Source organism: Nuphar pumila, chromosome 2 (genome assembly GCF_984573655.1).
Source record: "Nuphar pumila chromosome 2, dmNupPumi1.hap1.1, whole genome shotgun sequence".
Classification (NCBI taxonomy): Eukaryota; Viridiplantae; Streptophyta; class Magnoliopsida; order Nymphaeales; family Nymphaeaceae; genus Nuphar; species Nuphar pumila.
The window spans coordinates 19,580,996-19,599,097 of NC_143250.1; the positions used below are offsets into that span (position 1 = coordinate 19,580,996).

General features: G+C 34.3%; 1 pseudogene; it reads left to right on the top strand.

Moving 5' to 3' along the window:
* Positions 1–1,297: 1,297 nt before the first annotated feature.
* LOC149844955 (putative xyloglucan glycosyltransferase 12) lies at positions 1,298–3,805 on the top strand (annotated as a pseudogene).
* The last annotated feature ends 14,297 nt before the right edge of the window (positions 3,806–18,102 follow it).

Sequence of the window (18,102 nt, forward strand, 5' to 3'; positions counted from 1 at the left end):
TAGTTTTAAAAAAATATTTATGTTATTTTAGATTGAAAATACTCTGATATAAATTTTAAATTATTGAGACTGAATTAAATTTTAATAGTTAATGATATTCGCATTTTAATTCAGTTATGATGATTGTTCATTCTTTAGCCCGCCCAAAATGTTAAAACTAAAGAAAATGGTTGTTTTCACTTATTTTAAAAGAAAAAAAATCGTAAATTGTTTTCGAGTTAAAATTTTGAGGTGTTACAATTGGTATCATAACAAAGTAAAAATATTGAATCATGATACGTCCAAGAGTCTGGCATCGCTTGGTAAGTAGGCTTTAATTGTTTATTTGATGTAATTATGGTATTATTGTTTGATAGAAATTATTTGTGTATTTTACAACCTATAAAAAAATGCTAGGGACATCACATGACATGCTCGATTGTCGCGCCTAAGACTTTATACAAAAATTTGTTTTCCGACCATTGAGGTTAAATTAATTGATTAGAACTCGTAATAGAAGTGTGATGATTTATTTATGGTAAGTTCTCAAATTCAATGATTTGGTATTGAATTTTGTGGACAAAATTATTTTTTGTAAAGATGTAATACCTGCAAATTTTTGATAATTTTCTAAGAAATAAATATAATCTATTAGGTAAGTGACCCTAGTTAAATTTCGTGAATGAAATTTCTTAAAGGAGGGAAGGATGTAACATCTATGATTTTTCAAAATTTATCAAATGCCAAAATATGAATTTTTTCAATTAAATTAGGTGAAAATAGAAAAGTATAATTAATGTTAAATTGTTAAATTCACATGTAAATAGAGGCCAAATTGAATTTAGTTTGAAATTGAATTTAAAAGTAAAGTTAATTAGAGTTCATATACACTTAGTATTCAATTTAATTCAAGTACAATTTCATGTGAATTTGGATTTGCTATTTGAATATGGTTCTAGTTTAGAATTTCTTAAATATATTTGGATTTTGATTGGATTTAATATCCAAATTGAAAGTTCATTAGAAATTTAAAATTTGGAAATGTTATGGAATGAAAATAAAGTAAAAATCATAATTAATAAATTGTAGGAGTCCAATGGGCTGGACGTCCCCCTATGTGGGCCCAACCTAATGGATCCCCTACATTTTTAAACAAAGAAAGAAAAAAAATTGAAAATCTAGAAACTGTGTTATTCTCTTAAGCCAAAGTCAAAGAAATTGTAAGGATTTCTTAAACAAAACTTGCCTATTAATCATAAAAGCAAACTTGGAGATTTTTTATGTTTTATATTTTTAGCAAGAGCATCTCTAGGGTGGGATGTCCCACCCTAGTGGGCCTCTTGACCATGGTTGGAACCTGTACAAGAGGTAAGCCAAGGTAAAACCAAAGCTTACTTAAAAAAAAGTAATAATATAGGCTAATAATACTACAAGAAAAATGTTAATTAGCGACGAAAATTTGCGATGGATTTTTTTCGTCGCAAATTTGCGACGGATTAGCTAGAGAAAATAAGTTGACCCAAAAATTAAAATTCGCAACGGAATTAGCGACAGAATTTTTTCATCGCAAAATCTGTCGCAAATTAGCGATGGATTAACGACGGATAGTTTGCGTCACGCAATCCATCGCAGAATAGGCACAGATTAACAATGATTTTTTTTCACCAATATATTGTAAATTGGTGATGGGCTTCGCGACAAAAATTGTCCATCGTGAATCCATCTCAAATTTGTGATAGATTTAGCGATGGAAATTATCCATCTCTAATTTGCGATATAAAAAGGCCCATTTAGGGCACGATCTCTCCATCTTCCGTCCTCCCCCCTCCTTTCTCCTTGCAGCCTCCACACCAAATGCATCGACGGATTAGCGACTCTCTCTGTGTGCAAGGGCTCCGCTGGAGCGGCGGGTGGCGGCACCATCGCCTCCGGCTCCAAGAGGCGGCGTCCCTTCGACAGCACAACGGGTGGCTCCTCCTCGTCTGCTGCTGGCCACGGTGACTCTGTCGCCCCGTCAACGCCCCTCGACTCTGCTTCCCTCCTTCCTTTGGGGTGCAGACCCTCCTCCATTCTCTCTACTCCTTCTAGGTTTTCGTTAGGGTGGAGTACATTGCTCCTCCCCTTCAGCTTCTCTCTGACGCTTGCATCGTGTTGTTCCTGATTCAATCGTTGGATAGGTTAGTCCTGTGTCTAGGTTGCTTCTCGATCAGATTCAAGAAGATCAAGCCTGTCCCCAAGGCAGAAATCGAGCCTAATGCCGTTGTTGAAGGTGAACATGATGTCGATTTTCCCATGGTTCTCGTTCAGATTCCCATGTGTAACGGGAAAGAGGTAAATTTACCTTCGTGTCCTTGGCATTTTGATCCCAAATTTTAAACCTCTGATGAAAAATTGACCAGCATTGCGTACCTCATTGTGTTTGAATTCTCTTGAAATGTTAGATTTTCATTGATTTATAAAAATCAATGAAATTTTAGTTGAAAACTTGTAAAATTTTCATGTCTGCATTGATTTATGGGGTTTTAGTTTGGACAAAAGGATGGTAGTTTCAAATTTTAATTCTAGCATGGTGGTTTTTAGTGCTTGGGTTTACATTCTATATCACTGGGTTGCCGGGATTACTAATTCCTAATGAAGAGAGGGATGTTGTCCGTTCCCACATGTTTTGTTATATCAGCTGGTTGCTGAGAATGATCTTTCATTTTTCATTTTCCAAAGATTTATCAGCAATCCATAGCTGCTGTTTGTAACCTGGATTGGGCAAAAGAGCGTATCCTTGTTCAGATTTTGGATGACTCAGATGATCCAACAACTTAATTTCTTATTAATGAAGAGGTAGAGAAACGGCAACTGACTGGTGCTAATATTGTTTATAGGCATCGCGTTCTCAGGAGCGGGTACAAGGCCGGAAATCTTAAGTCCACCATGAACTGTAGCTATGTGAAGGATTATGAACTCATTGCCATATTTGATGCCGATTTTCAGCCATATCTTGATTTTTCTGAAAATAATAGTTTCCTATTTCAAGGTATGTAATTTGTATTTTTTATCCTTTTTTAAATCAAATTTCTATGTGCACTGTTTTGATTTTTATAGGTGTCATTTTTTTATGATTTTAGGGCAATTTGGATGTGGGTTTGGTTCAAGCAAGGTGGTCATTTGTGAACAAGGATGAGAATCTGTTAACCAGATTACAAAACATTAACCTTGCATTCCATTTTACAGGTGAATGGTATATTCTTGAATTTCTTTGGGTTCAACGGGACTACTAATGTTTGGAGATGAAAGGCCTTGGAAGAGTCCGGTGGATGGCTCGAGAGGATCACTGTAGAAGACATGGATATTGCAGTTCAAGCTCACCTCCAGGGATGGAAATTCATCTTCCTCAATGATGTAGAGGTAATAAGGGTTGCTTCTTGGATGTTTACGTTTTCTCTTAGGTTCTCGTTTTTCATGTTCTCTTAATTAATTGACCTTTGTTAAAAAAATGATAATCATGGTCCTTGTATTGTTGGTGTATTGTTTTATATTACCACTCATTTCTTTTGCCTAATTACAGTGCCAATGTGAGCTCCCAGAGTCATATGAAGCATATATAAAATAGCAGCACCGATGGCATTCTGGTCCAATGCAGTTATTTCGGCTCTGCCTACTCGATGTTATTCGTGCCAAGGTCTGCACTTACAACATGTTATTTCTTATTTCCAAACGTTTTACATAACAAATAAAGCATGTCTGTGTAGTTGGTTCAACTCTACCTGGTAAATTGTTGACTGAAAATTGCCATTATGCACAACCTCTTGAGCTACCAATTGTCTCAACTGGGAAGTTGTTTATGGCATTTTGATTGAGGCACGCTGCAGCTTGAGGCGTGTATGCCTCGGCTTGAGACGCGCCTCAAGGCGTATGAGGCGCATGCATCAGGGCTCTTTTCTTTTTCTTTTTTAAATTTTGTGATGGATTAGCGACAGATATTATTCGTCGCTAATATTCAGTGATGAATTTTTGATGTTTTGTGACAGATTATATTCCGTCGCTAGCGACGAAATATAATCCATTGCAAAACTAAATCTGTGTCTATTTAGCGACGGCCATGATTCGTCGCTAATATGTCGCTAATTAGCGACAGATTTTGTGACAGATCAGTTTTGTCGCTATTTAGCGACTAGGATTTTGCGATGAACTCTTTCCGTTGCTAATTCATTGCTAAACTGTTTAGCGATGGATTAGCGACGGATATTGTCTGTCGCTAATACACATTTTTCTTGTAGTGTAATTTAAATTTTTTAATTAAGCATTTAGTAAGCCAAGAAAACAAAAGATTTGTTTGAAAAAATAAAAGAATTTGAAAATGAAGTGGGCTGAAAAAGGGAGAAACAAAAGGAAACTATTGGGATTTTAAAATCCCAATGGTTATATATAGGAGAGGGGTTCACGCCCTCCCCCCCCCCCCACCGTTCCTCTATTTGGGTCTTCTTTTCATTCTCTCTCTTTCCCCTCTCCTTATTCTCTCAACTCCCTTCTTTCAACTCTCTCTTTCACACACTCTCTCTCCACACGGCATTTAAGGATTGAGACTCACTTAGCGGTTGTGTCTGGACGAGGAAGCACAACCATGTTTAAAGGATGTTCGGCTCGTACTTAATATGTGGTGATTCACGTTCGACCGTTGAGGTAGGGGTTTCTAATCCGATAAATGTACACTAAAACTCGTATGCATGAGCATACTTCGATTTAGAACCTTTACTAAACTCGTATACCAGTCCAACCACAACCAGAGCTGCTATCAGTTTAGAATTTTTGAACACCGAAATCGGTTTCGAGAAAAAACCTTGATTTCGGTGCAAAAAATAGGTTTTTACCAAACTTGGTTTTGAGTAAACTCGATATCAGACCTATACAAGGATATGATCATCCTTGGTTACCCCGTTTTAAAGAAGAAAAGAAACAGTTTTTTATTTATATGTGTGGATCAGTGTGGTGCGGACAACACTGATCAGATTAGGGATCAATGCTGGTCGGACCCAAGGGATTTCGATCAGTCACTGATGATACCTTACATGTCTATTTCAGAAAAAAATTCTTTCTTTTTTTCCTACTAAGTAATTCTGTTAAAATGGATGCTAGGTATTTCTGTTAAATTAGATGTTGTAGCAAACAATGTTTTACGTTGTCCAAGACACTCGTTTCTATCTTCACCCTATTCTGGTTGTTCGTCAAGGTTCTTCACACTCCATGTTTTGGCTGTATCTAACCCCATAAAGCTCACAACCATGGAATGATGATTTAAGCAATTTTATATTTATTTAGTTGTAGTGTAAATAGCAACTGGGCCATTCTTTTTATTCTTTTATTGGTCATGATCGTGCTAGTTGCCTTGTGTTTTAGTTTTCTTTTCACTATGGTGCTGGAGTGTTAGGTTCATAGTCTGAGACGTCAATTTTGTCTAGTGCTCAATGTTTTCTTTTTTGGTTGCAGATTTTTTTTCTTGTGGTGCACATGGGTCCCTTGCATAGTGACAAACGTTTTAAATGGCAATTTCTCGTTTTTCAAAAACTTGCGAGAAATTGAAATTTTTTCATAAATCCTGCATTTTTTTCGGCAAAATCTTGGCAATAAAAAAATAAATTAAAAAATATAAAATTTATTTTTTATAATAAAATATTAATAAAAATTATTTAAAAATAAAAATACACTTTTTTCATGATAAATACCCGTTTAAAAAGTAAATATCGCGTTTAAATTGCGATATTTATGTTTTTTTCATAAATCTCGCGAGAACTTGAAATTCTTGCGAGAAATTGCCGTTTTAAACTTTCTAGCAATTTCTCGCGATATTATCAAGAGATTTTCATAAATCTCGTGATATTTGTCACACTGGTCCCTTGGTATCACTACAAGAAAATTGTCAATTAGCGACAGATATTGGCGACATATTTTTTTCGTCACAACGTTGTGGCGGATTAGCGAGAGAAACTAATATGTCGCTAAGTCGCAACACACACGACAGTTAGCGACGGATTTGCCGATGGAAGTTTTTCCGTCGCTACTAGCGACGACGTTAGCGACTAAAATCTTTCGTCGCTAACTGGTCATGTAAATTTACGATGGTGTTGCGCCGGAATTAGGCTGTCGCCAAATCCATCGCTAATTTTCCCGTAAATCTCTAATCAGAGCCATTTTTTCTCTTTCCTATTTCGTCTCTCTCGCTCGCCCGACGCACTCCGCCGCCCGTCGCTCCCCGGTAAGTTGTCCGGTCCATCGCCCCCCCACACGTCGGCCGACGTCTCCCAGGTAAATCACTCTTTTTTTTCTGGCACGGGGGGTGCCTGCCCCTTTTATTTTTTTTGGCAGGGGGTTGCCCCCCCTGCCTCGTTTGTTTTTTTTGGCAAGGGGGCGACCCCCTACCGCGTTTTGTTTGTTCCGACAGGGGGGCGACCCCCTGCCTCGTTGTTTTATTCTCTGTGGTTTGATGCTCAGTATCTATTCTTTTTTATTATTATTATTAAAATTCAGTATGTTTCTCTGCAATGGTAAGCCAAATGTATCATCTCATTTAGCACTCTTCTTTCTTATTTTCTGAGTTCTCGTTTGTTGTTGTATGATGTTCACTTCAATCGCCTCATTCTGCTCATTTCCATTTTGTTGGCATTAGTATCACCAGCCATGTTATTTCCATTTGTATTCCTATGCTTATTCATTTTCATTTTCTGTTAGTATTGTCTCTGCATTACATTTTGCCCCTTTGTTTCTTCTTTTAGTCATGTCCTTGTTTCTGTGTACTAACTGTTATGGTTCATATACCTGCATTTTCATTCAGATTCGTACTTCATCGCATCATTCCCCCTCTCTCATTTGCATCTTTCATTTTTATTACATACACATTGCATCACTGCATACAGTGTTCTGATTTCCAGGTAAGCCCATTAATTTTCTATGCTCATGTTTCATTACATTCTCTGTATGCAATGTATGATGTTTAGTTTAGCAATACCTACATAATATTTTGCTTTCTAACAGTAGTTTCATTTTATCATCTTGCATGTGATAGAGCCCTGTGGCTGATTTGACGCCATTCACCTATTTCTCCGTGGATGTTAACATATGAAGGCTATTGTCTTATTAATCAAACGCCCTCATCATTATAAGCTTGAGAGCCAAAATGCCTCATGTATTGGTCGGGTAATGGATCCATACCCTTTTAGATTCCCTTCCCCACACTAAACTGATTCTGGTGTTAACCAGAACAAAGAAAGCCGACATCATATTGCCTTTTCTGGTGGCCCACTTGCTACCTCAACAGACTAGAAAGGTAGGTGCCATTAGAATTGAATGCCTTGTTCATGTTTCTAATTTGCGGTAAAATTATTATTTGTTGAGCTAAGATTGGATGTCTTGGCTATAGTTTCTGATTTATCCTGATTAGCTGAGCATCACTTTTGCTAATCTTTGGCACCATACCTTTACATCCATACCCACACTCACTTTCCCACTTGCTGCACATCAGCAACTCTGGCCACACTTACCCTCTTGTATATAGCACTAGCAGATCATTTGCAACATCTCGTACATTGCATTTACCTTCCAGCTCCATTGACTGGCTATGTTAAGTCCATGATTGATGATATAAGAACCCCTATGTTGCCTTTTAAAAGAAATCTGTCAACATATTGTATGCCATCAATTTCTGCAAATCGAGTTGCAGTTGCTGGAGATATGTCTTGTTGTTGTAAAGACAATTTACTAGCATAGGCAATTGAGCTATTACCTATTAAGTTGCCGCTGATAAAGGTAAGTTACAGACTAACTGTTGTTAAAGTTGATGTGTCATATATGATCAATGCGTCAGTTAGGACCATTATGATGTGCTGACTAGAAGCACTCCGAATAGCATTACTGACCTTCACCCATGCACTTCTTTGTTGTAATTGCAGCAACCCCTCACTGCTACTGTATCCAGCATCCATTCCACCTACACATGATATAAATCTTTGTACTGTATCTCACATTCACAATATCATACCCCATCAGCTCATGTTTTCAGCACTTTGCACTAATAGGCTACCTATAGTCATCTCTTCATAGTAATATCTTGTCACCACCATTCACTTGCGTTCTTTCATACAACATTAGTGTGTCATTAGCTATTACATTTAGGCTTCACCTTCCCTGCACTACATAGTTTCACATTAATGATGCATCTGCATAGCCACTGCAGTGCTCCCTCATTTCACATTTTGCATAGCATCTCATTTGACATTTTACCTCATATCATTGGATCCCCTGCATATTACATTACATTTACGTTTCCATGAGCACATATAGCATACATTCTAGTTCCAAAATAGTTCATTAGCTTTCCTTTTTCATATTTTGTGCTTTGCCTTATGCTAACCCTGTTTCGCAGAAAAGATATAATGTATCAAGTTTTCTTTCTAGATTAGGATTCTGTCATTTTAAATCTAAAATTTTAATAATGTAATAGTTAGATCTAATGAGAATTCTTTACATTTTAGTCCTAGATTAGAATGTATGAGCATGTATATTTTTTTAGAAATGCTTGTTTCATACCATTTTTCTTCTTTTTTCTAAAAATTTCATGAATGGAAACACGAATGGCACGTGCACCATTCTAATAAAAGGTGATTAAATCCTAAGTTGACGATTTGCATCAATGGCCATAGTCAAGGTGTGAACAAAACTTAGGATTTTCATCTTTTATGGAATAACACTGGATCTCTTTTAAAAAATCATCATATTTTCCAAATATTTTCTCCCTTTATCAGATTTTAACTTAAAATTAACTCAAAACATATATCAATGGCCATAGTTAGGATATATTGAGAGTTAATTTCATTTTAAACCCTATAAAGGCACAAAAATATGTTTTATTCTTCACTTGAATTTAAATATGATTATTATATAATATATTTTATGACCATAGTAAAAAATGTATTATATTTTCAATCTTATTTCAATTCATTTAAAGAATGAAATACGCTTTTCAAAATTCAATTTTAAATTCTTTGAATCCATTCATCATCTAGGATAGAATTACATCATATTTTCAAAATTCTTTTTCAAAATCCAAGTGATTTTTGAGAATATTTTCAAATATCTTCTTTATTTCTCAAATCAATCTTCAATTTCTATTTCAATTCATCTTTCTATCTCATTTTGAAATTCAAAATTCAATTTCAAGGTCCCATTTGACTTTGAAAATTCAAATTCACTCCTATATTCCAAATTCAATCCAAACCCAACTTCAAAGTTCAATTTAACTTTGAAAAAATTCAAATTCATTTTCATTTTCATTTTCAATTTCAAATTCAATTTAGCATTTCAGATCAAGTTTCAAAGTTCAATTTAACTTTGAAATTCCTGATTCATCTTTTGATTTCAAAACTCAAGCTTCAAATCAAGTTTATCCTTTATTTTTCAAAATCTTCAAAGTTCTAGCTAAAGATTAAGTCTTGATTCTCAATTCAAAATCAAGGTTTTGAGATTGATTCTAGATGTATTGCAATACTTGATTTGAATTATTTGAATGTATTGAAATGTATTGCATTGATGTGAATGATTTGAAACAATTTGAATGTATTGCATGACATTTTTTATTTATTAGAATATGGTTCATGGAGCTTATAGTGGTCGTTCATCCAGTAGTAGCTAGGATCAACCTTCATCTTCATGGGCTCTTTTGATAGGTATATCATTTAACTAATTGAATGCTTGATTAGTTGAAATGTGCATTCTGAGAATTTCTAACATATTTTTTTACATATGATGTTTCGCATGTACATGACCCACCTACACCAGTTGATCATACAAGTCAGGAGCCAACACAAGATGCAGAGTCTTCTCAGTGTGGCACAAGAAGACTCATTTGAATAGTGTATATCAATAATTGACTGTAAGTATTTTGTTTTCACTTATTGCATATCTTATAAATATTGTATATTGATATTACTGTGTATCAATTCATGTGCAGCATGATGTTTGAGCCACAAGAAGTAGTACGCAATGTTAGGAATTCACTACTTCAACATCTACCAGGACCGATCTTTCAATGGAAAGAGTATCCAAAAGAGGTGATAGACAGATTGTGATCTTCATTCATGGTATACAGTTATTTATCATAGTTAATGTGTTTCATATTTAATTTTTTTTTATAGTCATGTCTACTAACTTTCTGAAAATATATATATATATATAGGCTTTGAATCGCTTCGCGACTACGAAAGAGGAAAATGATGCAAGGAAGGTGTGGCAGAAGGTGGCTGTCAATCGATTTGCAGACATGTTGCACAATATGAAGACTGCAGCAAAAAAAGCATCTGGCAGAAAAGATGATTCACTATAGTGGAAGGGTCATGGCCCTATTACTGTCAGGAGAGATTATTGGGAGGGAATGTGCAATAAGTGGGCGAATGATGCATTTCGAAACCGCTCAGCGAAGGCTGCACAAAATCGAGCAAAAATGCCTGAAACTCATCTACACACAGGTGGATCTAGAACTTTTGTGAGCCACCTGAAGAAAATGGTAACTCATCAATATATATTGTCAATTTTATAAGTATTGTTGCAAATCTGTTAACTAAATCTTTTATCATTTCACTTCGTAGGAAGCAGAAAAAGGAGGCATTGTACCATACAAGGATGTGTTTGTTAAAACACATAAACGTAAGACCACGGGAGAGTTCATATCAGAGAAGGCGAGAACGACAACGGTATATATTTATTGTATTAATAATCATTGTAATATACAAGTTATCATAAACATTATAATTCTTAATTATTACTGTATATTGTAAACATTATTTTGTAGGAGGCATATGAGCAACAGATGGTAGAGTGATATGGCGATGACTCTACTTAGCATACATCATTTGATCCTGCAGCATGGGTGACTGCAGCAAGTGAACCCAAAAAGGGTCGTGTGTTCGGGTTTGGGAGTAATATGAACACCTCACCAGTCGTTGCTTTCTCCAATCATGGCACACAGACTTTTCCCATCGACATCAGTTTCAAGCATCATATTTTTTTTGGTGATGATGTGCGCCAAATCGTTAAGGACACAATGCATGACTACTTCCATGAAACAATTGTCGACGTTCTTGGAGATGAGTTCAACAGTTTTTTGTAGAATAGGGGAACTTCGACTGCAGGTGTCTCTCAGGTATGAAAGTTTAATGTGATATATTACCTGTCGTTAGATTTCATATAACTTTGATTGCCTTAACTTAGGTGCATTGGATATAATTTATTTTAGTATATTTTGTTTATCAATACTGACCTTTTATATAATATTTCAGTATAATATTTTTACTGCCTTTGAACACATATGAGCACGATAGAATCACATATACAGTTTTTTCACTGCCTTAGAACACATATGAGCATGATAGAATCACATATACAATTTTTTTCCAGCCTTTGAACACATATGAGCAAGATAGAATCACAAAAACAGTTTTTTTACTGCCTTTAAAATACATATGAGCATGATTAAATCACATATAAAGTTTTTTAACTGCCTTAGAACACAGATGAGCATGGTAGAATCACATATACATTTTTTTGCCTGCCTTAGAACAATATGAGCATGATAGAATCACATATACATTTTTTTGACTGCCTTAGATCACATATGAGCATGATAAAATCACATATACAGTTTTTTGATTGCCTTAGAACACATATGAGCATGATAGAATCACATATACAGTTTTTTTTACTACCTTAGAACACATATGAGCATGATATAATCATATATACAGTTTTTTGCCTACCTTAGAACACATATGAGCATGATAGAATCACATATACAGTTTTTTGACTGCCTTAGAGCACATATAGAGTTTTTTTGACTGCCTTAGAACACACATGAGCATGATACAGTCACATATATAGTTTTTTGTCTGCCTTAGAACATATATGAGCATGATAGAATCACATATAAAGGTTTTTTGACTGCCTTGGAGCACATATAAGCACGATAGAATCACATATACAGTTTTTTTGACTACCTTACAACACATATGAGTATGATAGAATCACATATACAGTTTTTTTAACTACCTTAGAGCACATATGAGCATGATATAATCACATATACAGTTTTTGTTTGCCTTAGAACACATATGAGCATGATAGAATCACATATCCAGTTTTTTTACTGCCTTTGAACACATATGAGCATGATAGAATCACAAAAACAGTTTTTTGCCTGCCTTAGAACACATATGAGCATGATAGAATCACATATAAAGTTTTTTGACTGCCTTAGAGCACATATGAGCATGATAAAATCACATATAAAGTTTTTTTGACTGCCTTAGAACACATATGAGCATGATATATTCACATATTCAGTTTTTTGCCTGCCTTAGAACACATATGAGCATGATAGAATCACATATATAGTTTTTTTACTGCCTTAGAGCACATATGAGCATGGTAGAATCACATATAGAGTTTTTTTTACTGCCTTAGAACACATATGAGCATGATATAATCACATATATAGTTTTTTGTTTGCCTTAGAACACATATGAGCATGATAGAATCACATATAAAGTTTTTTGACTGCCTTAGAGCACATATGAGCATGATTGAATCACATATAAAGTTTTTTAACTGCCTTAGAACACATATGAGCATGGTAGAATCACATATACATTTTTTTGCCTGCCTTAGAACACATATGAGCATGATAGAATCACATATACATTTTTTTTACTGCCTTAGAGCACATATGTGCATGGTAGAATCACATATAGAGTTTTTTTTACTGCCTTAGAACACATATGAGCATGATAAAATCACATTTATAGTTTTTTGTCTGCCTTAGAACACATATGAGCATGATAGAATCACATATAAAGTTTTTTGACTGCCTTAGAGTACTTATGTGCATGATAGAATCACATATATAGTTTTTTTGACTGCCTTAGAGCACATATGAGCATGATTGAATCATATATAAGTTTTTTTATTGCCTTAAGAACACATATGAGCATGATAGAATCACATATACAATTTTTTTACTGCCTTAGAACACATATGAGCATGATTGAATTATATATAAAGTTTTTTTGCTGTCTTAGAATACATATGAGCATGGTAGAATCACATATACATTTTTTTGACTGCCTTAGAGCACATATGAGCATGATTGAATCACATATAAGTTTTTTTTACTGCCTTAAGAACACATATGAGCATGATAGAATCACATATATAATTTTTTTACTGCCTTAGAACACATATGAGTATGATAGAATCACATATACGGTTTTTTTACTGCCTTTGAACACATATGAGGATGATAGAATCACATATAGAGTATAATTTATTTCAATATATTTTGTTTATCAATATTGACCTTTATTTTCTTGTGTATGTTGTTGGCGATAATCAGCGTAGTGGAGTTGAAGGGACAGATCAAGACAATGAACAAGAGGATGCACAAAATCTTGGCGATGATTAGATTCATGTGTTGAATTTGTTCTACCTTCTTTTTGTTTCAAAAATGTAAATGTTGAATTGTAAATAATTAGAACTTGCGAATTTTATAGTGGATCGATTAATTGTTTTAGTTTCCTTTTATATGTATTTTGATGTGTACTTTGTTTTTTATTTACAGAAAATATAAATTGTACATGAAATATAAATTGTATCACGAGAAAAAAAATTCGATATTTAATTTTTAAATATATTTTTAAAATTTTTTTCCCTTTTTTGCGACGGATATATCCGTCGCTAATTAATACTAGCTTTGAATGTAGTGACGGATTAGCGACGACTATAAATCTGTCACCAAACCAAAGTCGTCGTATAGTAACGACTGCCTTGCGACGGATGTTGGCATTCGTTATTCCGTCGCAACTTAGCGACGGAACTGGCGACAGATACAGTCTGTCGCTACTTAGCGATGGAATGGGTGACAGATATATTCCGTCGCGATTTAGCGTCAAAAATTTTGTGATGGAAGATATCTATCGCTAATTCGTCGTTGATCTGTCGCTGAGTTGTTTAGCGGCGGATTAGAGACAGATTTAGGTCATCACTAATCCATAGGTTTCTTGTAGTGTATATAACATTTTTTTAGCTTACCTCTCACGATGTGCATGCCTGAATGGACGTTGGGACTGTTTAGTGACAACATAAGTAAAATTAAAAAAAAAGGATATTAAACAGAGAAAAAAATACTTACACTGAACTTGTACGTCTGATCCATTAAGGATCGTACTTGGGTCCAGATATTAAAATGGATCAGACCTGAACCAAGTTTGTGAAATGGGTTCGACCAATCCCTGTTACGGAATGGGTCCGATGAATTTTAGCAAGGCCATTTGAGTATGGCAGAAAAAAAAAATAAACGTGTATATGTGTATGCAAGTATATCCTTTGCATGTTTTAAAATAATAATAATAATAATAATAATAATAATTATAACAAACCAGCTCTGATACGAGGGTTGTGCCTGTTCAGTTTGAGAAGAAAATGTTTGGACCTTTGGGACCTATCAGACCTGAGCCTAGGTCCAAAACATGGATCAGACCAGTCCCTATATAGGACTGGGTCTGTTCAGCCTTATGACAAACATTTTTGTTATAAAAAAAGTATATATATATAATAAATATTTTTGTGATGAATAAAGAACCAATTGGGTAGATTCCTAGACTGATCCGAAAATGAATCATACCTAGGTCTAATCAACTATGGAATAGACAAGTCCTCATTGGAACTGGGTCATTTGTTTCGCCTTGTTTAAAAAAAATGGTTTTGTAAATACTTGGCAAATTCATTTGAATTTTGTATTGGCTATAGCATAATCAAGTAGTGAGCATTGTCGATGACCTACGTGCAAGTAAAATAGGCAATCTTGTTATAGGTTTAAGCAAGCCATATTTTTTGTAATTCAACTAAATGGCGTATATGAAATGAAGCCTTCCCTGTTCGCCTAACTGGGTTTTGATCCGAATGCGGACTAGATTAATTATGCGTAGCATGAATCCTCAATGTTCATGCATTACTTTGAATGGAAATTATGCATATGATTATAACTTGAAGTGGTGTAAATACATAATTTTATGTTCTGAATAGGCATCACATCTTATGAATTGTTATTGCATGCCACTAAATGAATGTTTGCATTAAATTTTAATACATGTGCATTAAAGTATGTGTGGCATGTAACATTGTGTAGATACATTATGTGAATGGTGCCTATGAATGAATGTGTAAATGAATGAGAATGTGTTACAATTACCATGCATGGCATGAAAGTGATAATGACATTGAATCATTTATCAAGGTGCTCAAATTGGAGGCACAAATCTCTGAGGTAGATTCATTGTGTGTGTGCATGAAAAACAATAGAATTAATGTAATTAAAAGAATAATATGTGAAAATTAATTCTATTGAAGCTTACAATGAGAGGATAAGTAGTAATTTCAACTCTATGGGATTAAGTTTTAAGTAAAGAAGGTTGCTCCTCCCCAACCACAGAGATAGGAGAAGCCTCCACGTTAGCCACAGAGTGACAGGTTAAGAAACTCATGAGTGAAGTCTGATGCATCAGGTTGACGATGTTGAAAGCTCTCTTGACTAGGTCATCCCTTGCCCAAGACTGGTGAAAGATGCCCGATCAAGGTTAAGCCACAACTTGTTTAAATATACCCCTCTTGAGTCATGGTCTTAATCAAGGTTAAGTCTATGTTAATACCCAAATGGCTATAAAGTGAAACCCTATGTGTGTGTGCATTTATAAAGTCATATCATGCATCACATAAAAAAAAACTTAAATAAAGGCAATTAAAGTTACTCATGCATAAAAGATCATCTATTCTGCTCATGCATAATTGGGTATTTGCTTATGAATTGATTTGTATTATACAACTGTGATCATGCATTAATTTTGTATTCATTTTTTAATCAATTTGTGATATGTAATATGTGCTGAAATCCTAGGTAAAATGATTGTATGCCTAAATTATTGGTTGTAAAGTAAATGAAGCATGCTCATGTGTATTGATTCGGTTTACTTGTATTAGTATTTCCTACTAGACTTTCACGAGTATGGCCCATTTTATGGTTTTTAGGTGAAATATGATGTATAGTTGCAGAGCAGATGCGGGATGTTGGGGTGACATTGAGAGACAGTCTTTTCCTTTCTCGAGGATAGTTTTGAAATAATATTTATTGTTATTTTATACTAAAAATACTCTGATATGAATTTTAAATTATTGTGACTTAATTAAATTTTAATAGTGAATGTCATTCGTATTTTAATTCAGTTATGATGATTATTCGTTCTGTAACTCGCCCAAAATGTTTAACCCAACGAAAACGTTGTTTCTGCTGCTTTTAAAAGAAAAAAAAATCCTAAATTTTTTTCTGGTTAAAATTTTGGAATGTTACACATGTGAATCAAGGATCACCATAATATTATGCAAGTATCAAATTAAGAATTTCTATTGCTACAAATTGTTCTACTACTGAAATGAGATGACTAGATCAAAGATTTTCTAAATTGGTTTAAGAGATTCTTTCTTTGGTCACCATCATTAGATTGTCAATTAAGTTCTCAACTTTTTTGAGGATTTTAGGTCTCTATGTAGGTGAAAATAGGTATATTATAATGTTCTATTCTATAACATAATGTTGTCTCCCAAGTGATAGAAAACAGAATTTAGGAAAATGGTAATATCTCATGATCTAGAAATGATATTGAGATGACTTTTATGAGGTTTGGAAGTAAACAAATGATGCTAACTATCTGCAAATTTTAGTATTTTTCTGTGATAGGGTTAGGGTTTCCACAACTTTACAAATTCAAGAAATTTCTGGTTTTAAAGTGTTTTGGAACAAAATAGGTTCAGGATATGGTTCAATAAATCATGTAATATGGTAGATATAGGGAAACCGTTTACAATTTTCAAGATGTTAGCAACAACTATACATAATTGGCAATCTCTAAACAAAATTTCAGAATTTATTAACAGATCTAGCCCATCAAATTTGATTTTTTAACCCAATCTAAATTCTGCTAAACAAGACAGTAGAAGGATCTCGACACAGAATTTTCACTTAATTTGAAGGCGTTTCTAGTGTTAACCACAAATTTAATTTTAATGAAGCAAAATTCTAAAATTAAACTCAAGATGTGTAGAATCAGCACCCCATATTTAAGCTTTGAATAATGCTAGATGAATTCCTAATAAGCAAATCTTTTATATATATTTCTGCAGGAATTTTTGTGCCAAAATCAAAGAGAGATGCATATTTAAATATATTTTTATATATATTTTATATACTTTTTATATTTTAATTGCGACTAGTCCGACTAGTCCCACCTAGTCTTCGACTAGTCTTTTTAGGGGTCTACCGACTAGGCACTGCCTAGCGCTTTTGACTACATAGGCAATTCCAATTGGAACTAATTACATTCCTAAATAGCTCATCTTTCCTTGGTGTCCAGGCATCAAACTAATTAGCCAAGACTACTTTGTAAAACTGTGTCTTAGATTCCGATTCATACTCTTACAAGCATCACTGATGACATTTCAATTTAAACATAAGCACTTTCGTTTTCTTTTTGGAGAAAAATGGTGTTGTTTTTTTAGAAATTTGAAACCATATGGAGTAGGTAATCAGAACTTTGGCATAGACTAAATTCTTTATCATGTCATGACTAAGAGTGAACTATCACACTCTTGGCATTTTTGGCATTTTTACTCATTTTTGACATTTTTGTCTTGTAAATTAACTATGCTATGTAAGTTTGTCTTCATTTTGAAAGAAGAAAATCTGGTTAGTTCATTGTCAAAGAGAGGTTACGCAGCATGGTAACACCACCATGGTAAAGATAACAACAAAAAACATTGTCTAGGTATGGTTGAACATGAAGAAAATTTAGAATGGCATTTCCACTACAATAGAATTTTCTTGTTCTAGATTATGTTTCTGTCTATGTTGTTTTGTGGCTTGAGGTCCACATGGGACCCACATATCACATCATGTATAGAGTACTCACGAGATTCTATTGTCTTTTTTTTTTGTTGTACACTAAGGAAAGTACATGAGAGAGAGGGAGCCCCTCATGTTTTATATGG